This window comes from Myotis daubentonii, chromosome 8, assembly GCF_963259705.1.
Source record: "Myotis daubentonii chromosome 8, mMyoDau2.1, whole genome shotgun sequence".
Classification (NCBI taxonomy): domain Eukaryota; kingdom Metazoa; phylum Chordata; class Mammalia; order Chiroptera; family Vespertilionidae; genus Myotis; species Myotis daubentonii.
Window position 1 is genome coordinate 38,086,054 of NC_081847.1, and position 24,971 is coordinate 38,111,024.

General features: G+C 51.1%; 1 protein-coding gene across 2 annotated transcripts in view; it reads left to right on the plus strand.

The window, feature by feature from the left end:
* Positions 1 to 24,971, plus strand: part of DLGAP4 (DLG associated protein 4) — a 178,862-nt gene that overhangs the window by 48,373 nt on the left and 105,518 nt on the right. For both annotated transcript variants that reach the window (XM_059706047.1, XM_059706046.1), the window contains exon 2: positions 5,533 to 5,743. The gene's annotated coding sequence lies outside the window, so the exon portion shown is untranslated. The remainder of the gene's footprint in view (positions 1 to 5,532; positions 5,744 to 24,971) is intronic.

Sequence of the window (24,971 nt, forward strand, 5' to 3'; positions counted from 1 at the left end):
ACCAAGGAACCACGGTCTCTAAGGCAGAAGACCCAGGAGGAACACAACACAAGCGGGGAGGGCACCGCCAGGTCAGGATCAGCCATAAATCATTGCAGGTGGTGCGTCTGGGCAGCCAGTACCGAGGGAAGCAGGCAGGAGACTCAGTGCTAGAGGTGGGCCGTAAAGGGCGACCAGGTGGAGAACGGCCTGGGGAGCAGTTACCCTGAGCCGGAAACCCCGCAGGCAGAGGCAGGGAGCAGGAAATGAGCAGGTTATGTCCCTTGGAGCCCGCAGCAGGAGCTGGAGAGCAGGAGGCGCCACATCTTTGCCCTGTCCCAGCCGGTACCCTGTGGCCACAGCCTCCAGGGTCTGGGAGGACTCAGGGGGAATTTGGGAGCTGTGTTACTTTGGACAAGTCACCTTCCCTCTCTGGGCCTCAGTTGCCTCATCTGAAACCAGAGCCATTTGCCACTTGCCTGGTTTGCTGAGAGGAGTAAATGAGATGTGGGGGGTTGGGGGGGGGGGTGAAAATACCCCCATGCATGTGGAAACTCCATAAATGCTATTTTTAAAAACTATTTTTTCATTTCAGTTCAACTCCACATTACATTTATTGAGCTAGAAGGCAAGCCCATTTTGTATGTAAATTAAATTTGTGTATAACCGATACCATTTTACCTGGGCCTGGGAGGCCATTTATTATTTGAGGAGCTCTAAGTCGAATCCTTTTGAAAAGCCCCGGTTGCTTTGTTTTTGAGGAAGGAGGATTTTGACTTTCCAGGCTTGCAGAGCGAGGCTTTTATTTGTTCCATGTGCGTTTTGAAAAAGTCCTCCTGGCTGCTGCACAGGAAATAGACCGAGGGAGGCAGCAGGGTGCCTGGGGAGGAGGCCCGTGCTGTGGTCTGAATGAGAGATGGTGCCGCTGGGACAGGGGTGACTCTGGCGATTAAAAGGAGAGGATTTGAGAGATATTTAGGAGGATAAGAAATAAAGGACATGGTCTTTGGTTTTACAGGTGAGGGGATGAGAGAGGAGGCAGAAGGGACATGGGAGCCTCTTGGCTTCTTGGTTACGGAAGAGGGTGAGCTGGTTCCAGGTACCAGGTCAGGCACTGATGCAAGAGGGCGAGGTCTCCGGCGAAAGTCACACCCTGGGCCTTGGACACAGAGAGCGTGAGGTGTCCACATGGTGGCAGGCAGAACTGCCCGTAGGAATTTGACTATGCGGACCTGGAACTGCAGCTGAACTGGAGAGAAAAATGTCAGTGACAGGAAGGAGGGGCAACGCAGAGCGCATGACAATAACTGTTTACCCAGCATCGAAAATACATGTTGAGCAAAGTGTTCACCGAGCACCTTCCCATGCCGGGTGCTGTGCTGGGCTCTGGGGATCTGGCCGTAAACCGAAGAGACCAAACTCTCTACCTGGTTGGGCTGACATTTTAGTGGGAGGGGCAGGCAATAATCAGGATCAATTACTCATTCTCATGTCCTGTTACATAGTGGCAGGTGCCAAGGAGAACAAGAAAGCCGGGAGGATCAGGCCCTGGGAATGTTAGGTGGAGTGGGTGGGGGGCAGTGGTATCAGCAGACATGGAGGTTGTGCTCACTGAAATCATTGACGCTCACCACAGCCACACGAGGAAAGTGCTGTAATTACTCCCATTTTAGAAATGAGCAACCGAGTCACAGAGAAATTGAGAAACTTGCCCAAGGTCACTCAGCTATGGAACTGGCAGAGCCTGAATTTTACCTCAAGCCCATGCTCTTCAGTGAAGAGTTTTAACCATTATGCTGAACGGCCTCTCATGGACAAGGTCAAGTCTCAGCAAAGATCTTAAGGAAAGGACGGCATTAGGCTCACGGACATCTGGGCGACCAACATTCCAGACAGAGGAAGAGCAAGTGTCACGCCCCGAGGAAGCAGCAGGGCTGGTCTATTTAGGAATCAGCACCAAGGCCAGAGTAGCTGGGGCAAAGGGGAGAACTGGCGGTGACACCTGCGGCATTCGGGCATTCGTAAGGCTGCCAACCGTTAGTGGAGGTGAATGAGGCCATGGAGTGTTTATAGCAGAGGGTCAGGATCTGATTTGCGTCTTAACCTGCTTCCTCTGGCTTCTGTGTCAGGAGCAACAGCAGAAGCAGGAGATAAGAGAGGACATGGATAATCCAGGTCAGAGATGATGGCTCCGTCCACGGTGGTGGAAGCCGTCAGGTGGTGTATGAATGTCTTGATAGAATGTGCAGGTGGATCCGGTAGGAGTTGCTGATGGCTTGGATGTGGAGGGTGAGGGAAAGAGAGGCATCAAGGATGACTCCAGGATGTGGGCCTGAGTGACTGGAAGGAGGGGGTTCCATCAACCAAGATGGGGGCGGCTATGGGAGGAGCCACTTCATAAAGCACTTTCCATGGCCATTATCCCTTTTATTTTATTTTTATTTTTGAAAGGTTTTCTGTTGTTAGGCAAACCTTTGCCCAGACCTTTAGTAAAGGGGAACAGGTTTTCCTCCAAGCTCTTTTTTTAAAAAAAAAAAATTATTTTACTGATTTTTTTTACAGGGAGGAAGGGAGAGGGATAGAGAGTTAGAAACATCGATGAGAGAGAAACATCGATCAGCTGCCTCCTGCACACCTCCTACTGGGGGTGTGCCCACAACCAAGGTACATGGCCTTGACCGGAATCAAACCTGGGACCTTTCAGTCCGCAGGCCGACGCTCTGTCCACTGAGCCGAACTGGTTAGGGCCATTACCCCTTTTAATCCCCTGGCTACTCCCTGAGGTAGACGTTGAGACTCTCAGGTTACTTGACTTGCCCACTTATCACTTGGCCAGAATGTGGTGGAGCCAGGACCAGAAGCCAAGTGTGCATCACAGGGTTTGGAATTTCGATTCATTCATTCGATCAGCATCCATTTCTGAGCACCTCCTCTACGCCAGGCACTGCGCTGAGTGCTGACAATGCTGACGGGGGACGGCGATCCCTGCCGTCATGGAGCTCCCAGTCTGATGGAGGAAGCAGGGTCAGCCAGTCATCATGGAAATGCTTTCCTCACCTCAGCACGACAGGTGGCCGGAAGGAGAAAGCGAGGGACCGAGGAGCCAGTAACCGGACCTAGTAGGGAGGTCGGGGAGGGGGTAAACGTGGAGTGCAAAGGCCTCGGGGTAGAGGGTCATGGGGGGACATGGGAGGCTTGTTGGGGAACACTCCCTGGATTCCCAGGCCATAGCAGGAGAACCCTGGGAGGACTGCAGACTCCCGGGGAACAGCTACCCATTTGGAAGTCAAAGAATCTTTTCTTTTTTTAGTGTTGGATTGTTGTAACAGCTTTTTTTGAGATATAATTCACATACCATATAATTTATGCATTTAACGTGTACAGTTCAGTGGTTTTTAGTATGTTCACAGAGTTGTGTACCTATCACCACGGTCCGTTTTAGAACATTTTCATTATCCCAAAAGGAAACCGCAAACGTCTTAGCTGTCATCCCCTCCCAGTCCCCCCCTGGCAACCACTCATCTACTTTCTGTCCCTCAGAGCTGCCTGTTCTGGACATTTCCTCAAAGTGAAATCATACACTATGTGGTCTTCTTTCACTTCACATAATATTCTCGACGGTCATCCATGTTGGAAGTTCCGGAATCTAAACGCCATCAGTGCTGACAGGGACGCAAGAGACTGTCTTGTGTAGGGCGTTCTGGTCCCTCAGCAAGGAAGTAGGAGGACTCCAAGACAGGTCTCGGGATCCCCAGGTCAGGGCCACTGCCCCCCTGTCCTGCACAGGCGCCTCCCTCTGCTCTCGCCTCTTTTCCTTCAGCTTTGGACTCTGGCTGGTTTTTGCTAAAAGTGACAACTTGGTTGGGAGCACATCCTTCCAAGCCCTGGATCCTCATGCCTTGGCAATTTCATGCCCCGTGGTGCACCTTGAAATCTTTATGCAACTTTAAGAATCTGTGTCCACTAATTCGGAATTTTGGGGGAGTTAGGCATTTTCTTTTCTTGCTACTTAACCACTTTTCATCTAGACGGCTATGCCTGTTTGTCTTGGTTGGTGACCTTCCTCTGGGGGAGGCAAGGGTTCAGTGCCAGGTCTTGGAATTAGATGCTCTGCCTCCTCCTCGGTGTGTGTGCCCGTAGGTAACCACTGAAACTCCCTGAGCCTAGTCCTGCCTTTGGAAAATAGTGATAACCTTGTGGGGCTGTGGGGAAAAGGAACGGCTGTCAAGCTTGTGAAGGGCTTGGCAAAGAGTGGGTGCAGGTACAGGCAGTTAGAGAGGTGAGGGCTTTCCAGGGCCCGGGCATGACCGGGAGAGAAGGATGACCCGCCCCCACCACTGATGGCCCCGTTCTCCACATTCCTCCTGTGTACCGACCCCTGTTCCTCCCCTCGCATGACTGAGAGGTGGAAGCCTGGGTTCAGATCCTGACCCAACCTCTTGGATTCCGTGCCCCTGCAGAATTGGTGTCCATTGTGTCTCAGTTTCTCCACCTGTAGAATGAAAGGGTGGAGGGAGGGGGCATGCCACTGAGGCCTCCAAGGCAGCCAGAGGCTCCTGGGAGGAGGTTATGGGATGGAGGAACCCTTTTCTTCTCCCAGGAGGACTGGGTCCCTGCTGCTTTAAAGATCCAAGCAGGAGCGGTGGCACCTGTTCAGGAGAAGTGGGTGGAGAGGGACACCTGGCTTCCCTTCGCCTCTTGCACAAGATGTGTTATGTGGGAGGTGATGGAGGTGATGATGCAATGAAGGGCCTCCTGCTCTGAGTGCAGGGACAGGGACAGAGCCTCTACTCGGTGCCAGGTACTCTACTTGCATTGTCTTTTTAATCCTCACAGGAGCCCTCCGAGAAGGCACTCTTTTTTATTTTTTTTTAAGTCCTCACCCAAGAATATGTTTCTTGATTTTAGAGAAAGGAAGGGAGAGAGAAACATCGATTGGTTGCCTCCCATACATGCCCCAACCAGAGATCAAATCCATAACCTGGTTATGTGCTCTGATCGAGAATCGAACCCGTAACCTTTTGGTGTATGGGACGATGCTCCAACCAACCGAGCCACCCAGCCAGGGCAGAGGAGGCACTCTTAATACCATTTGACAAGTGAGGAAACTGAGGCTCACAATAGGACAGCTGCCTGCCCAGTGTCATTCAGCAAGTGAAGGGCTGAGCTGGGATTTGAACTCAGGACTGTTTGGCTTTCCTGACTGCCCCTATTCAGAGAAAATGAGGGAGAAGCAAGACAGGGAGGATCAGAGCCTTTGAAACCAAGCTTCCCGGCTGCTGTGGGGATTTGGCTGCTGTGGGGATTCTGTGGGTGGTAAGAAAGGCATCATAAATATGCATGACATGCAAATAGGCCTCTGAAAAAACAATGTGGGGCCCACATGAGCCGGGATACCAGAGTACTTAGAAAAACGTAGTGTACAAACACTTGGGTTTTTATGATTGCTGCGTGGTGTGTCCATCCCCAGGGCCCCAGGACCCATCAAAGGGTCTCAGGGTGGAGAAATTATCCCAGGCACCTCCTAATTGACCTTCTCCCCCATCTCTGCAGGCACTGGTGCCTCCCCTTCTGCCAGCTGCCTGGTGGTAAGAACTTGGTCACTCCCAGCACTGCAGGGCCCTGTCCCACACTGGCTGCTGCCTCTGATTGAGTGCCTGGAGGGATGTGTGTGCCAGCCCTCGGTCCAGTGCCCGCTCCTGAGGTGACGCCTGCTGGTTCCCGACTGGTTCCTGTTTTTCCTCTGCACGTAGCCCTCTGGTTGGTAAGTAACTGGGTCCGCTGTCCTGGGCACAGTTGGGAAATGCCCAGTTTTACCACCCAGTGACACCCACATGCTGGTGAGGGGATCTCAGTCTGAGCTCAATTTATGATTTAACTGCTTATCTGTCCAGTCCTCCCAACAACCCAATAGGTGGACATAGTGATGGCTTCCTTTTCATAGAGAAAACAGCCTCAGAGAGGGGAAGCCACTTGTCCAAAGATGCACAGCCAGCCCAGCTCTGTCTACCTCAAAGGCCAGCCCTGGCCACACCCAAGGGGCTGGGCAGTTGGTGATATGGGCTCAGGAAGGGATGGGGAGGGGTGAGCCTTGCTGGGGCTGAGGCGAGGCCATCAGAGTTCTGGAATCTTGGGGATCCCTGTTGTTCCTGCCCCTCCAGTCTGTTCTGCCCACATCCCCCCAGTTCCCACCTGGACTGACTCCAACACAGGATGAGGTGCAGGGCCCGGCAGCCTCTCTGACCATCCGTCTGAGGTTGTGCAGCCCACCCCTGGCCACACACCACGCCTGGTCCTGTCATCTTTCCCACAACGATGATCCCGAGAACATACCCCCCTTCAGTGCCAGCACAGCACCTCTTCCTGCACCTCAACCTACCGCGACCTCCCGGGCCACACAGGCACAACTAGTCTAGGTCACAGACGAGGATGCCATGGTTCAAATGAGGGGCACCAGCCACCAGCCAGCACTACATGGGACAGTTGGTTTATGATCTGCCTGTTCATGTGGCCTCTGCTCCCAAGGGTGAGCACTAAACTGCTTCAGCCCCTACTAGACAGCCAGGTACCCAGCATAGAGTGGGAACACAGTCAATGGTTGTGGAAGGAAGGAAGTTCCTAGATGTCCCTTCCCTCCACTAGACATCATCAGGAGCCCTGCGCCCAGTGGCCTTTTAGCTGCTGGTCCCTGCTGACCCCAGAGAGCATGCAATAAGCTCAGGCCTTCAGCAGGGTGGCCAGCCCCTCTGGTCTCTATTCTCTCATCTGCCAACAGCTGCCCAGCCTCCCTGATGGGATGGTTATGAGGAGGAAAAAGACTTGTAAATATGTATCATATGCAAATATTATAGGATAATAAAAAAAGCATGTGAAGTTCGCTGTAGATAATGTAAGTAGAAGTGCTTCTTCAAGGCCAAGGAGCGCACTTGTGTGGTGCCAGCCTTATTATTAATAACCATGAAAAGAGCCCTATTAATTAGCTGCCCCCAACCCAGCTCCCCTGATCGGTCCCCTGGCTTATTGTAGGGACTGCAGACAGCAGCCGCATTTGGCTGAGAAGCTGTTATGGGAAAAGAAGTGATGACATCTCAATCTGAGAGCTGTGGGTGTCTGTGGGATTTAATCATTTGCAAATTCTCCTGGCTGTGCCCCAGTCCCTGCGTGTTCTCCCCAGGAACTAGATGTGTAACAGGAGCCACCTGAATAACGTCGAGCATTTCTTGAGCAATTACTATGTGCCTGGCATCTCACTAAGTGCTTCCTTTTCTTCATCATCTCAGTTAAACTCAGTGTCCACCTCTGCCCCCCAAGCCAGGCACAGCCAGAGGGGCAGGATGTGGCCACTGAGAACACAGCATAGCTGGCAGCCCTGCATGTGTGGCCCAGTGACGGAGAACGGGATTCCTTGGCACGAGCTGGGGGAGCAGCCGTCAGCATTGTGAGGAAAGATGGAGGCCTGGGCGGCAGCGAGGGAGGTGTTACTGCTGCTATTTTGCTAACAAGCTAGTTATTTAAAGAACAGCCAAAGCCCAAGTCGGGAAATTGGATGGGGAGTCTCCATGCTCAGGACAGGAGTCCGGGAGCCTGGCTCAGTCAGTGCAAAATAGCCCTACTTCATTTTTTAATTTGCTTATGGTTATCAATAATAGTAATAATAATAGCACTATAACGGTAAAAAATTGATTTATTTTTGTGGAGAAAATAGGCCATAATGCAGGGGTGGGGAACATCTGGCCTGTGGGCTGTATAAGGCCTGCGAAATCATTTGGTCTGGCCCTGCCAAGGCAGCTGCGGGCAGGACTTGAAATTCAATAAATCTAGGATCTTTCCTCATAGCAACATAAACTTACTTTAAGTGAATGATGTTACAAATACCCAAGTGGCCCTGGGCAGGAAAAGGTTCCCCACCCCTGCTGTAAGGCTTGGGAGGGGGCTCAGGAGTGGTTTCTGTGACGCTGCTCTATTTATTGACCCAGGAGGTGGTTACGCAACTCTTTGTTTCGTGACAATTCATTCAGCAAGCATTCCTGTTTTATGTACTTTTCTCTATGCATTATACGTCACAGCAAAAAAGGCTAAAAAGTGACTATAACAGTAATAGTTAATATTTTTTGAACACTTACTAGATGCCAGGCTCTTCCTAAGTGTTTCAGCTCATCTCATTGAATCCTCACGGATTCTATTACGATCCCCATTTTACAGAGGAGGAAAGTGAGGCTTAGAAAGGTGCAGTTACTTCTCACGCAGCCAAAGAGCACGCAGGTGCAGGAGAAACCGGACAGGCTCAGGCCGACATCGCTGGCCGTGTTTGAGGATCGAGGGCCAGGAAGCTCCCCACCAAGGGCAGGGCTCCTCCACTTGTTCCTCAGGCCTGTGTCGCTGCCTCTTGCATTTTTAAGGCTTAGGAGGCCAGGCAGGTAGCTGTGACTATAGGCAGCAGAGGAGGCATCTGGGAGTCTGCCAAGGGATCAGAGCAGGGCCTTTAACCATTTGACAAGTGTGGGAGGATAGGAATGGGTCATCCCTGGGAACAGGGCAGGGGAGAAGGCCAGGGCATAACCAGGAATCATTCAAGATAAAAAGCAGTCATCCAGTTGAGATGGGGTCAGACCCAACCTCTGAACTAACTGTATGTGGCCTGAACTGCCATTTCCTAAGGGCCTACTATGTGCTAAGCATGTTCATTATCTTCCTTAATCTTCAGAACAACCCTGTGAGGTCAGTGGTGTTGGCCCCATTTTACAGATGAGGGAACCAAGGCTTGGAAAGAGGACATGACCGGCCCAAGGCCACACAGCCAGTGAGTGGGGGCTTCTCCGCCAGCTCTCCCAGGCTCCAGCACCCCGTGTGTCTCCTGTGTGTGTGGCAGGTACTGCTCGGTGCTGGGGTCCCAGCAGGGCAGGCATCTGGCCTGGAAGCTCCAAGCAGTTCTAAGGCAGATCTCTGGGTCCCTGAACTGGTGCTGGGGATATGGCCTGGAGGGTGGCATGGCAGAGGGCGTCTCTAGGCCCTGAAACAGGGGCACCTGCTCTGCAGATGGGGCACCAGCCCCCGCGGCATTCCTGCATTCCCAAGACATTTACTGAGTGCTAGTCCCTGCTAGTCGATGCCCCTCACAGAGCACACAGCCTTGGACAGAGACAGATATTATACAATCACCCAAACAAATAAGCTGAATAAGCAGAGACTCCATCATTGCAGTGAGGGATGTTAGCATGGTGACGTTATACAGATGAACAGAATAGGGGGGCCTGATGACATGGAACGGTTCAAGATGGCTTCTCTAAGGAGGTGGCATTTGAGCTGGGACCTGAAGGGTGACAGGGGGTTAGCTGTGCTGAAGAGTGTTCCTGGCAGCATTGGTGATAACAGGACAATTGGGAACCCAATTGTCTATCACCAGGGGACTAGTTACATTCATTTACTGCAGCCATACAGTGGCACCCACTGCAGCTGTTAGAAATGGGGCCACGGATCTCAACTTCCTGTTGCAGAAAGAACTTCACAGTGTGTTACAGAGTTGAAAAAGAAGAGGTTATAAAACAGATATCATTTTTTTGTAAGAAGTATGTGGGGCATGGGGACATGGGAAATCTGCATTGTCTTCTTCATACTTTTCCTGGGTTTGGCGATTTTCCTCAGTGTTAGGTCTTGGGAAGGCAAACAGGGGCTTTTAGGAGTTCCACAGGCCTGCCTGGAGCAGTTCTCCAATAAAATGAGATAAGATGTAGGCTGGGGAATCAGCAGATCTGACCACACCTCAGCTCTACCACTTCTTGGCTGTGACCTTGGGCAAGTCACTTGCTCTCTCTGATGCTGAGTTTTCCCTTCTGTGAAACAGAGACAAGAATGCCAGTGTGGGGGTGGCTGTGGGGCTTCGGTGAGTTAAAACACGCAGAGGGCTGGAACAGTCTCAGTGTTGGATCGCCGGGGGTGGCGGCTGTCACCACCGTGCCCGCCAGAGGTGCCACCTACTCTGTGCTCATCGTGTCCTGCCTGGGCTCTCAGTGCTGACTGGTCCCACAGGCTCAGCTCTGGGGGTCAGACCCAGTTGGGGGATGAGGCCCAGGGAAGTGGACCACTTAGCTGGGCATACACAGCCAGCTGGACCCCAGACCAGCACCACCCCAACCCCTGAGCCCCGAGCCCCAGCTTCCTCCTCTGCAACTGTATGTAGGCCTGCTTCCTAAGGATTGGGAATGAGCATTCTCACCAGAGATGCTGTTCTGGGGACACCCTGGCCCTCTATTTGCTTGTTTTGGGTTTGTTTTGTTTGTATTTGCTTGTTTTTGATAACCACTAAACCTGCCCAGGAAGAAAGATACTACCTATGGACACAGAGTCTTAAAACGCAGACAGAGAAACTTACACTGGTGAAGTCAAACTCTTAGAATGTGGAATCTTAGTCATACATAATCCAGCAAGAGCAAACTTACGCATTTTACAAGTAAGTTCACTGCACTTTCTTAATGACAGTGATAAATTAGAAACTGCCCAATTACCTACCAGCAAGAGATGGTTAAATAAATTACGGGCCGGCCAGACAATGGCGTTCTCAGACATGGAAAACATGTCTGTGGCGCCTTGTTGAGGGAAAAGTAGGAGGATAGAAAACGGTGAATATTGTACGATCTCGGGTTTTTAGGGAAAAAAATAAATAAATATATGCATGTTCTGCCAAGAGAAACACCCAGAAGGAAAACCATCACATTGTTCAAGGGGGGTTGCCTCTGGATGGTGAGATATGGACAAGCTCTATTTTTATTTTTGCTTGTATCATTCAGGTACTTTCCAAGTACAAGTGACAGAAAACCCAGCCCAGATGGATTTAAACAAAAATGAAATGTATTGGCTTGTAACTGTAAAGTTCAGAGGTAATGGCTTCAGGCTCAGCTGGATCCAGGGGCTTAGACCCTTTACCAGGACCCGATTTCTCTTACTATTTCTCATCTCTGCTTCTTCTGGGTTGTTCCATGTTCTTTTTGTTGTTTTTTTAATCCTCACCTGAGGATATGTTCTTATTGATTTGAGAGAGAGAGAGAGAGAGAGAGAGAGAGAGAGAGAGAGAGAGAGAGAGAGAGAAATGTTGATGTCAGAGAGAAACATTGATTGGTTGCCTCCCATATGCAACCCAACCAGGGATCAAACCTGCAACCTAGGTATGTGCCCTGACAGGGAATTGAACCTGCCACCTTTAGGTGTGTGAGATGACGTTCCAACCACTGAGTAACCCAGCCAGGGCAATGTCCCCATGTTCTTATAGGGCTCTTTTGTACAGAGATAAGATGCCTGTCCAGAGGAATGTGCAAGACTTCTTCCCAGGTAGCCCAAATACAAGTCTCGAAACTGAGTCTCGGCATTGATTGGTCAAATTTGGAGGTGTGCCCACCCCTCCATCCATTGCTCTGGTTGGCAGCCTGGGCCTATGCACCGCCCCCAGCTGGGGATGGTGTCAACACCACCAGAACTTCACCAGTGGAGAGTGGGAAAGGATAGCTCCCCCAAACAGAAATGTGTGCTGTAGCCTAAATAGGCCAAACAGTGGCTAAACACAGCAAATTCGCCTCCTGTACTGATGATCTGAATTTCCCAAGATGTGTGACTTTCATAATCAGAAAAAAACAATGTACCTACAGAAAAGAGTCCTGAGCACAGAACTTACAGTCAGAAGCTCACTGAGGCAGCTTTGGGCTCGCAAAATCCGAATCTCTGAAGTGCCAGTCCAGCTCAGGGGATGTTGGCCCTCTCTGTGTCAGGGCCCATGCTGGGCCGGCAGGGAGCTGTCCTGGCCTCCAAGGGTCTTGCCGTTTTGAGGGGAGCGGGAGAGGCCCATCGATGATTTGTCTGCAATGTGGGTATATGCACAAAAGCCAGACTGGGAGCAAGGAAGTCTTCCTGGAGGAGGTGACACCTAAGCCGAGTAGCTAAGAAGAGTACGGAAAGACCATTGTTGCAGGAGAATATGTCAAGAACGTGTGGTGGGAGAACATATAGTGGATGAGCGGCAGCAGGTCCAGACCACAGGGGCCTTGAATGCCAGGATAAGAGCTTGGACTTGATCCTGAAGGCAGTGGGGCATCTTTGAGGGATGTTGTGGGAGAAGGGACATGTCAGCAAGCTCAATCTGGCTGGTACTGAGAGCCTAACCTTGGAGGGGTCAGGTCAAGGCTCCCCGTGGGTAAGGAGAGAAAAGACCCAGTGGTCCCTCAAAGGGCCCTTCGATATCCCCTGGTCTAAATTATTTTCTACCATGGATCAGAATTTCTGATCCAAAGGTGCCCAGCCATTGCTTGCACACCCTCAGAGATGGGGAGCTCACTTTCTATTCCTTCCGCCTCTGATTAGAGAGCTCCTTCATCCGATCAAGTCCACAATCCTGCCACTGCCTGAGGCATACCTGGAACATTTCCCACTCACCTGCCTCTGAGGTCTCTCCCCGAAGTGACCTTCCAGGGGATCTGGCAGGAGCCTGCCTCTTTAGGCCGCAGTGTTCCAAGACCAAGAAGCCCTGGGTGACTGCATACCCTGCTGGGAGCTTGAATGGAGTGGGGAGGGCAGAGTCACATCAGCCTGACAGCAGAGGGAGTGTTTAGGCCTTTGGACACACATCTGCGTCAGTCAGTTTTCCAAATGCCCTTTACATTTACAATCTAAAAACTGTGGCTGAGCCACCCCTACAACAATACAGAGCAAATTAGAGGCAGGTCTGGAACAGGGACCAGTCTCTTCCACCCCTGCCCACTCCCTGGCCCTCCTGCTCACCTCCTCCCACTCTTCAGGGGAGCCCTGGTTGTTTCATCTGCTCAGACTTAGGCAGTTTTTTTCTGGAAGCTCCAACCCTCCCAGATCATCCCCTGATACCCTTGTAAATTTGGAGGCAGCCAGCAAAATCCTCAGGAATCAAATGTGTTGCGACTTTATTTTGACAGCAGCATTTTTTGTTTCTGATACATCAATGCTGAGACATGCACGAGCCATGTTTTATGGGTCATCTCTAATACTTCATCGTGCCCCAGGGTTCTCATTTAATCACTCATTCTCACACTCCACAAACGTTTATTAGCACCTACCAGGTGCCAGGCGCCGTGCTATGAAGATGCATTAGAGCAGCCCCTGCCAGGGGAGTTCACCATTCAGCCACAGGGAGGGGCATCTCCATCAGGGGAGCAAGTGCTCTATGGCAAATCAGCGGGAGGTGCCCATCACTCAGAGATCTCCGGGCCAGGTCAATTGGTTCTCACCTGTCTCCTGCTAAACTCTGAGGCCACAGGGCTTGGAGGTCGGAGCGTTCAGCCCAGGACAAAGCTTGGAAGACCTCAACTATTGGGCTTGGGAGTTTGCATATGATCCTTGCGGTAGAAGGGCCCAAAGGCAGGGCAGACCTGAGCGTTAGAAAGGTCCTTGCATTGGACTGGTGACAGCTGGGGGTGACAGTGGGCAGGACCCCGGGGGTGGTGCAGAGGGGTGTTCAGCAGGGAGATTTAACAGGACTTGGGGTCTTAGTGGGTGCTGCAGAAGGGGAGAGGGAGGGTTAAGTTTGATCCTGGGAGGGGATTGACGTGGGTTTGGGTGCCCTGTGGACCAGCGTCCAGATGAATCCTGGCAGAGGCTGGGTCAGTGTCCGTGAGAGGGCCCGCAGGTAGGACCAGCAGGGACCTCTGCAGCTGTCAGGACACGTAGAGCAGCAGCCCAGTGAGAACTCCAGGGTCCCGTGTCCCCATCGAATAACTGGGACAAGTTTCTACCCCTCGTGGAGCCTGTTTGTTCGTCTGTAAAATGGGGTGATGGTAGTGTCTTCCCAGTGTTTGTGAGGAGGGTCAGAGGGGGCTGTGTATTGGGCAGGCCTTGCACGGTGCCTGGCACACAGTAAGTGACTGGTTACCGTGGTCATCGGCGCAGAAGTGGCCAAGGGAACTGGGGTGTGCCACCTGCAGAGGGGAAACCAGGGACCTTGAGGGGCCTTGCTCCCTGCCTTCTTGTCCCTGTGGAGGAAGGCTGGTGTGGGCCTGGCACTCAGACCTGGGGGAAAGCTCTGGGGAAAGAGATTCTAGCTGAGACTAGGAAAACCTTTTAGATACAAATTGCTCATTGCTAATGGGTGTGGTGAGCTCCCCATCACTTGGAGTATTTAAGCAACAGCTGCATCACAACTTGACGGAAAAGTCTGTAGAGCATTTGTGATTCAGCTGAGGATCTGGAAGGTCCTTTCTAGCCCAGAGAGTCTGATTTCCTGTTTTTCCTCCTCTGAGCCCCAGTTTTCTCATCCGTAAATATGGGGGAAATAGCAGCCCCTGTCTTAGAGTTGGTTGCAAAGTTTAAGTGAAATCATTCAAATAAAGTGCTTAACCCAAATTTAGTTCATAACAGGTGCTCTGTGAGTAGCGCTGCTATGGCCATCTCTGATGTTACGCTAAATTCTTCCATGTGTTACTTTCATCTGAGGGCCTCAGTGTGCTCATCTCTCAGCCAGGAGCTGCTGCCTGCCTGCCTGCCTGCCTTCCAGGACCCACTCTCTGCCCTTCTTATTGCCACTGTCTCTGTCTCCAGTCCCCCCCAAAAAACCTCCCGGGAGGTGGTAGGAATTCCAGACCCTCTGGGCCCCTTTTAGCTCTTGCTTGAGCGAGAGTTGGCAGGTTGGGGTGGCGGGCGCCATCCGCCTCCCATATGCTTCCTGCTATTTAGAGGAAAACTCTCCCTGCGTTCCTCCAACCACACGGGCTGACATTTCCAGACAGACGCTGGAATCGGCTCTTTGGGGGGTTGGCAGATAAACGTGGCCACGGCTTTTGGGAAAGTCTTCAGCCTCACTGGGGAAGCGGAGCCCAGGCTCACTTGACTTCCGTCCACCCCGCGACTTCCTCTGGGGGCTGGAGTGCTGCCCCACAGCCTTGCAGATGAGGGTAAGTCTTACCAGCCGAGCCTTCTCCCAGGAGAGCTTCTGCTCAGGGAGTTGTGGCCTCCAGCTCTGCCTTCAGAGGCAGCAGGGGTTTGCAAGAGGAAGCCGTGTCTCCTCCCCCCCCGCCCCGCCCTCCCCCTAAGACCGAGAGCCTGGACATTGCCCTCACCCACTTGGCAGAGGGGCAGATTCTGGATTAGAGACCTGAGTCCAAGGCTACTTGCGTCTCTGTGACCTTGGGCAGGTGGCGCCACCTCTCTGCGCCGCTTTTTCTTTATCTGTAAAATGGGGGTGATAATAGAATCTGTCTGATTAAAAGCCCTTAGGATGGTGTCAGGCTCGTGCTAAGTGCTTAACAAATCCTAGCCACTATTACTGTCATCCTCGTCATTGTCATTATTATTGTTTGGCCAAGAACAATGCCTGACACATAATAGGGGCTCAGTAATATTCGTGTTTTTCTCTTCTCCTTTCTTACAGCTATAGCTACTTAGGGAATACTGAGACATTTCAAAATTAGCTCACGTCGGAGTAACCAGGGGCAGAAATGCAAGAATAAGGACATAATAGTCTGCCATGTCCAGGGTGGAGTATAGTTGGCCAGTCTCCCCCCTCCCCGCCCCCCCCCGACACACACACATACACACACACGGGTGCTCACACCCATGCACACTCACAACACACCCTCTGTCCCAAAGTTTCATTCACCCCCGCAGGAGTCTGGAATGCCCATCTGCTTGAATTCTGTTGGTGCTGAGATATGAAGCCATACCCTGAGGACAGAGACACAGAACAGCTTGGTTTTGATGGACGGGAGGGAGAGGAAGGCCTGGCTGGAGGCAGAGCTGGGGGCGGCTCTGGGCACCGACTGCAACAGGAGGGTTCAGGGAAGCTTGAGTTCTGTTTGGCTGGAGTAGAAAGTGGGTGGCGGGAAGTGAGTTTGAGCTTCATTCAGCACCTCCTGACTGAACCTGAGCAGCGGGCCTCATGCCAGGCACTGGGGGACTGATGGGAAAGATGGGCTTGTTTCCTGCCCTCAAGAAGCTCTGGTTCTGGTGGCCGGGAAGGGTGTGAACGACAAACATGGAAACAGTGATTAGCTCAGAATTAGCTCAGGTCGGAGTAACCAGCGGCAGACATGCAAGAATAAGAACATACAGAGGCTGCCATGTCCAGGGTGGCGTATAGTTGGCCAGTCCCCCCCACACATGATTAACAAGATTCTTGGTTGTCCTCAAAGGGACCCAGAGGCCGAGAGAGAGAAAGTGGCATGGGATGGTGGTAGTGGGCACTGGATGGTCAGAGAGGACCTCTCTGTGACCTGAAGTTGGAGCTGATCCTACAAACGCGGATTGGGGTAAAAGGTGGGGAGCAGATGGAACAGCAAAAGCAAATTTCCTTAAATTCCCTGGGAAGGTGGCAGGAGCATGATCCTGGGGGCCTAGAATGTCCGAGCCAGTTCGACTGCTCTTGAGGAAGGTCATTCTGGTGAGGGGTGCAGGAGCCTGGTGAGGAAGAGCTGGGAACCAGATCTGTCTGCAAAGATTGAGAGCCTCTGTGCACGCTTGCAGGCAGTCAGGGGACTGTGGACCAGGTAGAGCAGAGAGGAAAGAGAGCACTTCACTGGGGTCACGATCTGAACAGAATCCTGAGACTTGCCCTGACCGGTTTGGCTCAGTGGATAGAGCGTCGGCCTGCGGACTGAAGGGTCCCAGGTTCGATTCTGGTCAAGGGCATGTACCTTGGTTGCGGGCACATCCCCAGTAGGGGGTGTGCAGGAGGCAGCTGATTGATGTTTCTCTCTCATCAATGTTTCTAGCTCTCTATCCCTCTCCCTTCCTCTCTGTAAACAATCAATAAAATATGTTTTTTAAAAAAAGAATCCTGAGACTTGAAACAGGCCGTTTTTAAGGGAGGATCTGGACCTGTGTGTGATGGAGGTGGAGTCAGGTAAGAGAGGAGACATTGGGGGAACTCAGAGCCAGACCCCAGAGCTCAGGAAGAGTCTTAGAGGAGAGCCAAGTGCTGGGTGTGGGAAGGGCTTCCTCACTGCCTGGAACTGCAGGCAGGACTGACAGCACCCACGTGACAGAGTGAGTTCAGGCTGAGGCACACTTATCTGCATTAAACCCAGAGGCCAATTCAGATCATCCACCTGCTGTGTGTCCTTGGGGAAAATCACTTGACCTCTCTGAGCCTCACTTGTTATAATACCGAATCAGTTGGAATCTCATTTGTCTGCATATAACAGAAGAAAAAAAATAACAGTGATATAAACACCCAGGAGGTTATTCTTCTCATGTAACAGGGATCCCAGAGGCAGGCAGGCCAGGGCCAGAGCATGTGGTCAAGGGCCCAAATCCCAGCCACCCTGAGCACCTATCTTTCATTCTCATGGCTACAAAATGGCTGCTTCACCTCCAGATCTTGTGTCTGAATTCCAGACAGGACAAAGAAAGTAAAGACGGCATGCTCTCTGCATCTGCCCTTCTTATCAGGAGAACAATAGATTTCCTAGAAGCCCCACTCAGCGGACTTCTGCCTGCATCTCATTTGCCAGGTGTGGTCACATGGCCACCTTAGCTGCAAGGAAAGTGAGTGAAATGATGTTTCTAACTGGGCACTTCTGTTAATTAGGCAAAAGGAAAGAATGGCTAGCAGGATCCCCTTTGAAGCGTCCACCTCACAAGGGCTGTTGGGAAGATTCCTCGAGATAATTAATGTGCATGAAGCATTTAGCACCTGGAATAGAGCAACCTCTCAATTATTAGTGGCTGCCTTTGTTATACTGTTCTACCTGCATTCACTGCCTCCCTCATTCACTCAGCAAGCACGTGTGATGTTCTTGGAACGGCATACGGTCCTGGAGACACGACAGAGGCAGTCCCTGCCCTTTTGGCACTTATACTTAGTCGGAGAAACTCGAAGATTCACTCCTGCCTTTGCTAGCCCTGAAGACCTTGACCTAGCACCTGGCACATAATAGGCATTCAACATGAGTAGTGATCATCATTGTCATTGTAGTTTCATTGCTGGGAGGATGGAACAGGCATTTACTGAGCCCCTATTATGTGCCTGGCTTGGTGCTGAATACGCAACCTCATTTTATCACAACTCTGAGGAGGAGGCCTTGTTCCCATTTCTCAGAGGAAGACATTCTTCTGTGCCTTGTCTTCCTCTTCTGCTGTCTCAGAAGTACTGAGTCGCTGGTTTTGCTGGGGGCCCCCTGAACAAAAGCCCTGGGAGTCCTTGAAGAAGGCAGCTCAAGGAGTTGGCCATGAGACCACAAAGGCAGCCAGCGAGGTCAGAGATGGAGGCGGTCAGGGCAGGAATCTAGCTCTCATCAATGGGCAAGGGGCAATAAAACATGGCCTCCAGGATGAGTGATGGTGTGCGACAGGCTGAAGGCTCAGAAATGCTTTTCCTCTTTAGTCAGTGTCTTGAGAACAGGGCAGTGAGCCCAGCCCTTGAGATGAGGTGGCAGCGGGCCTGGCCCTTGCTGCCACTCTTGGCCATGACACGCTGCCCAGTAGCATTCACTACTTGTGTCTGGAATGAGTCCAGGAGTAAAAAAAGAGAAGGCTTGGGAGGCTTACCTGGCCTGGGGGGGAAGGGTTCCCAATAGAGTAGCCCCAGAAAGCCTCCCTGAGGCACCTCAATCACTGGGGGAGAAACAAGAAAACAGGCCTTTGTAATAAAAAACTGCAAATGGGAATAGAAATGGAAGTAGCTCACTCTGGGCCTTACAAATTGCAGAGCAGTAACTACCTGGGAAATAGAGGTTTTCAGTGCCACCGCGCCCCCTCCTGGAAGGAGGGGTTTTGACACCAACCTTGGTGTTGAGCTGTTTGGGTGCTGACAGGTGAAGTAGCCCAGTCCCTGGTGTCTCTGAGGGCAGAGGGTGTTGTCCGTGGTGCTGAAGAGAGTTTGGCCTCATCCCAGCCTCCTGGGATGCTATCCATGGTTCTGTCTTCAGAGTTCTCATGAATCCTTTCCAGGACTCGGGGTTTTGGGGGACCAGCTAGGAGGTCAGAGGCTATGGCCCTGGCATTGATCAAATCCAAGCAATATCCGAGATAGGATTCTGGCCCATGTTATTGTCTACCAGGCACCATTTTAAGAATATTTTATGCATTATGCATTTTATTTCTTAGCATCTACCTACAGGCAAGGTACTCATATGTATCCCTGTTTTAGATGTGAGCAAAATGAAGCTTAAAGAGTTTAAGTAACCTGGCCATTCTATTTCTCTCTAGCCTCAGCTTCCTCAGTCATAACAGGAAGGTTGTTGGTACCATTACACAAGTGGATGGATGAGGCCCAGCCTTTGTAAACTGATGCAGGGGTGGAGTGTCGATGGTTAAAGATATCCTCTTAGAGTCTCACGAGGTTTCCTGGAAGGTGTGAGATTTGAGCCAGATCTGAAAGGGGGTGTGCAGCTCAGGGGTGGTATGGAAAAGAAGGGAATGCTTCTTTACTGAGCACCTGCTATGATCCAGGCCCTGTGCTGGGCATGTGACATATCTAGTCAGTCTACCCCCATGAGCCCAGTGGGAAGAGTAATTGGTTCCATGTTACAGATGTGGAAGGAGAGAGGAGAGACTTCCCAAGCCTGTTACTTAGCTAGAAAGTGAGGGAGTTAAGAAAAGCCTTAAAGACTAGAAACCACAGACTTGAACATCAGGCTGGAAAGCATCCTGGGCGTCACCAGGTGTGGCCCAAAGAAGGGGCGTGACCTGCTGGGGGCATCGATTCGGTAGCAGGACACAGACTGGATTTGGCTGCCTTTAGCATCTCTTCTCTTGGGTCTGTGGCACCGCCACTCTCCCCTCACCACTGGCCTAGGCTCCAGGGAGGTGAGAATTAGTGTTGTGTTGCAAACAGGGACTAGATGTTAAATAAGCCTGAAATTCAAAGCCTGGATCTGCCATCTGTGAGCTGCCGGCCTCAGATAAGTCACTCACCCTCTCTGGGCCTGTTTCCCCATCTCCGGCAGCAGGGCGCTGTCATCACTGCCCTGCAGGGTAGCTTTGAGGATCAGAAGAGACAGTGGGTGGGAAAGAGCTGCCAGGTTAGTTGTTGTTTGTAGAAATAAGAACCAGAGAAGGTAGGGAAGACCCCCACCCCCCAAGGTGGCAGAGCAAGTATCAGAAGATATGCATGGAGAAGGGCCTAGAAATGCCACCCTGAGCCGCCAGTTCCACTTCCCAGTGGGGTTGGCCATCAGGCTGGGGCAGCACCTGGCAGCCCTGCTAACAGACATTCCTTCAGGCAGACAGGCGCGAGCTGTAGAGCCAAGTGTCCCTGTGGGGATCAGTGGCCAGGCCAGCTCTGGCTGTTCCCCGACCAGCTACCCTCACAGCTCCAAGCTTAATGCAACCCACAGGGCTGCTGTCATGCCCAATTAGGCTGTCCCGGACCACCTTCTCTCCAGGGTCCTGTTGTGACCATCTGAGGCCCTGGATGTGATCATGGCTACGCCCCTTGGCAGCTCTTTGGCTTTGGGGAGGAAGAGGCCACCTGGTCTTATGATCACCTATGGCCTCCGAGATCTGACTCCCTAGCCCAGCCCGGGAGGCCTTAGCTCTTGGGCCCAGAGATTTGGCTGCACCCTCCCCACACCTTACCCTGGCTTCAAGGCCTGGCAGTAAAACAAAGTAAAGAAGGAAAGAGGGGAAATGGCAAGTAATGGGGAAGAACAGGGGGAAAGGGAGGCAACTTAGCATCACCAGCGACCTCCAGCCATAGCACCCACCCCTCCCACCTGCACTTTACAAGACAAGCCTGCCTCGTGCACACTCTCCTGTGAAGTTGTCAGCAGCCCATGCAACCAGCAGGACACAGGATCATCCCCATGTCACAGCCCCCGAGAGACAATGTGATAGGGGGTCTGAGGTGAGGGCTTAGTCTGGGGCCAGGGTCAAGGGTCATTCCAGGGCTGGAATCATAGCGGAATGCTTTTCATGGCAAGGATACAACTTGAGGCCTTGGCCTCATCTCCAGCACCCATCGACGCAGAGCAAGCCTATCGAAGGGAGGGAGAGAGGGAGGGAGGGGAGGGAAGGGAGGAGAGGAAGGAAAGAAGGAAGGAAGGAAGGAAGGAAGGAAGGAAGGAAGGAAGGAAGGAAGGAAGGAAGGAAGGAAGGAAGGAAGGAAATGAGGGAAACAGGTGGGAGGGGTGGAGGGGGGAAAGGAAGGAAGGAGGGAAGGAAAGGAAATGCTGAAAGGCTTTCCAGGTAGAGGCAACTTTCACAAACTCAAGCTTAAAGGTATCATTTGAACAGTTTTCCATAAATTTTATCATAAAAATTAATTTCTGCCTGGCTGGCGTGGCTCAGTGGTTGAGCATCGACCTATGAACCAGGAGGTCATGGTTCAATTTCTGGTCAAGGCACATGCCAGGGTTGCATGCTCGATCCCCAGTGGGGGCCGTGCAGGAGGCAGAGGATAAATGATTCTCTCTCATCATTGATGTTTCTATCTCTCTCTTCCTCTCCCTTCCTCTGTGAAATCAATAAATATATGTATTTTTTTAAGCTAAAGTCAGTTTTTTAAAAAAAGAAATTAATTTCCTTTGCACTTTGCTTTTTTCACTGATCATGTTTTCAGTGGTCGGCAAACTGCAGCTCGGCAAAACACGGCTCGTGAGCCACATGCGGCTCTTTGGCCCCTTCAGTGTGGCTCTTCCACAAAATACCGACTTCTGCGCATGGGCCACGAAGTTTCAATCGCACTGTACGTGCGTGCCCGCACATGGTATTTTGTGGAAGAGCCACACTGAAGGGGCCAAAGAGCCGCATGTGGCTCGCGAGCCGTGGTTTGCCGACCATGGATCTAGCCACGTACAAGTGTAGCTATCAGTCATTCATTTCTTCCGCTGAGCAATATTCCATTTGTACGTTAATGCCACGTTTTGTCCATTCTCCTGCTGGTGGACATTTCGGCATTTCCATTTCTTTACCGTAAGCAGTGTTGCCATGAACTTCCTCATGAGCGTGCGTTAGTGTTTCTCTGGAAGCAGGTTTTCTGTTTTAATAAGCATGGCCAACTTGCCTTCCAAGGCAGTTACGCCACTTTGCACTCCTGTTATGGATGTATCCGAGTTCCCATTTCCTCAGCACCTCACCATCAGTTGATTTATCCCTCTTTAATTTCGCCAATCTGCTGGGCAAAAACATCTCATTGTCATTAGCATCACCCAACTATTAGAGAGGCTGAGCTTCATTATATATTTAATGGTCATCTGAATTCCCTGTTCTGCAAAATGCCTAATTCATATACTTTGCCCAGTTTTTTATGGGTCACTTCTATTTTTCTTTTTTCTTTTTTTAATATATTTTATTGATTTTTTTACAGAGAGGAAGGGAGAGGAATAGAGAGTCAGAAACATCGATGAGAGAGAAACATCGATTCAGCTGCCTCCTGCACACTGCCTACTGGGGATATGCCCGCAACCCAGATACATGCCCTTGACCAGAATCGAACCTGGGACCTTTCAGTCCGCAGGCTGACGCTCTATCCACTGAGCCAAACCGGCCAGGGCACTTATATTTTTCTTATTAATTTGTTAAAGATGTTTATATATGTGGACACTAGTCCTTGTTATGTTTGTTACAAATACTTTCGGTGTGTTGCTTGTCTTTTAATTTTGCGTCTTTTTCACGCAGGAGTTTAAATTTTCGGTGTAGTAACGCATCACTTTTCCCTTTATTTGCTTTTACTTCTTTGCAACTTGTTAAAAAAGGCCTTTCCCACCCAAGGTCATAAAAATACACTATATTTCCTTCTAATAATTTCACAGTTCTGTTTTTCTTTTATGTTTCACATTTAGGTCTTTAATCCATCTGAAATTTTATATTTGCATGTGGTATGACGTAGGGATCTAATTTTATGTTTATGTGGATAGCCTATTGCCCTAGCAGCTTTAATGGAATGTTTTATCCTTTCCTCGCCGATTTGAAATGCCATCTCCTCTTTATGTTTAAGTGCCCATGTATTTATGGATTAATTTCTGGAAGCTCCGTTCGGTCTCATTGATCTCGTTGTCTATTCCAATCCTACACTAATTACTGTACCTCGTTGTTTTTCAACAGAGGCATATTGGCATTAGGGGCAGGACAATTCTGTCCTGGCCTGGACCGTCCGGCTCATTATAGATTCTTTAGTATCACTGATCCAATCCTTGCACTCAATGCCAGTAGAAGAATGCCCATAAGTCATTGTTACATCTGGAAATGTCCCCGTCATTTCCAAAGGCACCCTAGGAGGGCAGGCCTGCCCGCTGTTGAGAACTACCACAAACAGCTGTCTGATGTGGCTTCATATCTGACGGAGCAAGCCCTTCCCCTGCTTCTCGATTCTCCTTTTGCATGATCTCTTTCCATTCTGCTTTGCTGACAGGAGTGGAATCCATAGCATGATGCTCTGTCAGGCACCTCTGGAGCTGGGACTCCCTTCAACCAAGGCAGCCCATTCCTTTGGGGGAAGGGGAGCTCTGGTTGTTAGAAATTACTGTCTTACACTGAGCTGAAGTTGGTCCCCCTGCGATGCACTTGCTTCCCAGAGACCCACAGAACACAAGCCCCTCCTCCTTGGCCAATCCTTCATTGACCTCAGGGAGCAGACATTTCCCTTCCACCTCAACTCTTCTCTCCAGACTCACAAAGTCAGTAACTTCTGTTCCCTCCAGTGTTCCTCGAGGACTTGGCTTCAGTGGCAGGCAGCATGATGTGTTTGAGTTTGAGTGCGGACACACTGGGTAGAATTCCTGTTCTCCTACTGATTAGCTGTGTGACTCTGGGGAAGTCAGTTAACCTTTCTGAGCCTCATTCATTAAATGGAGATAACAGAGCCTCCACCTCACAGAGTCAAGGAAAGATGTAAATGATTCAAAGCATGGCGAGTCCTAGGTATGGTGGGATTGCTCAAGAAGCGATAGCTGTTGACATTGTCCCTGTGAGTGTTACTTCTCTGTGGCTCCTGTGGTGGTCACTGTCCCATGCCAACCCATCAGGAGAACTGAGAGCAGCACCCAGGTGGGCTCTGGCCAGGGCAAGGACCACCATTGCCTCCTCTGTCTGAGAAACTCAGATGGCCGCATTTGCTGCTGGGCTGATTGTGGGGATGACAAAGAGGAGTCAAGGCTGAATTTATTGACCCATTAGGAGGGTGCAGCTACCATCAAGCAAGATGGGGAGACTGTGGGAAGAGCAGGTTGGAGGGGACAGGAGTACGGGTTTGGCCACGTCAAATTCTAGATGCCTATTCAACGTCCAAGTGGAGATGTTGAAAGGACAGTTGGATACAGGAGTCCGGATTTCAGGGGAGGGAACCAGGCTACAGACGGAAATGTGTGAGTCATCAGATCTTCCCAGATCTTTTTCTCTGCCATTGTAAAGATGGTGTTGTATTTTGTGTGCTTTGCTCATAAATAGAACCCTACTCTAGTTGATCTGCAGCCTTCTTTTTTCACATTTCCCGGGGAGGATTTTTCCCAGGTCAGCGCAGAGACGACCTCGTCCCTTTTCAATATGAGGGCTGCCTAATATTCCACAGCGTGGGTGGATGGAAATTATGTCCCCAGTTTGTTTGTTTGTTAATCCTCACCTAGCATACTTTTTCCATTGATTTTTAGACAGAGTGGAAGGGAGGGGGAGAGAGAGAGAAAAACATCGATGTGAGAGAGAGGCATCGATTGGTTGCCTCCCGCACAGGGATCGAGCCTGCAGCCGAGGTACGTGCCCTTGACCAGAATTGAACCCGGGACCCACTGAGCCAAACTGGCTAGGGTTGGACACCGGCAGTTTCTTGCCTTCCTCTCTCACTCACTGCACCATGAGCAACCTTGCGAAGGTCTCCTTGGGATGGGGGGTGGGGTGGAAGGAAGCACAGTAGTTAGTCAGGTTTGGGAGTCAGGGAGGTTCAAGCCCCAACTCCAGCCCTGTCTCACCATGTGTCCAGAGCGAGTCACTTCCTTTCTGTAAGCTCCGCTTTCCCATCCACAACACAGGCCCCCTCTCCCGTGGAGGAGTGGTGGAGATTATAGGAGACGATGGATGCCAAGTCAGGGGCTTAGCTGAGACTGTCATGGGCTAAG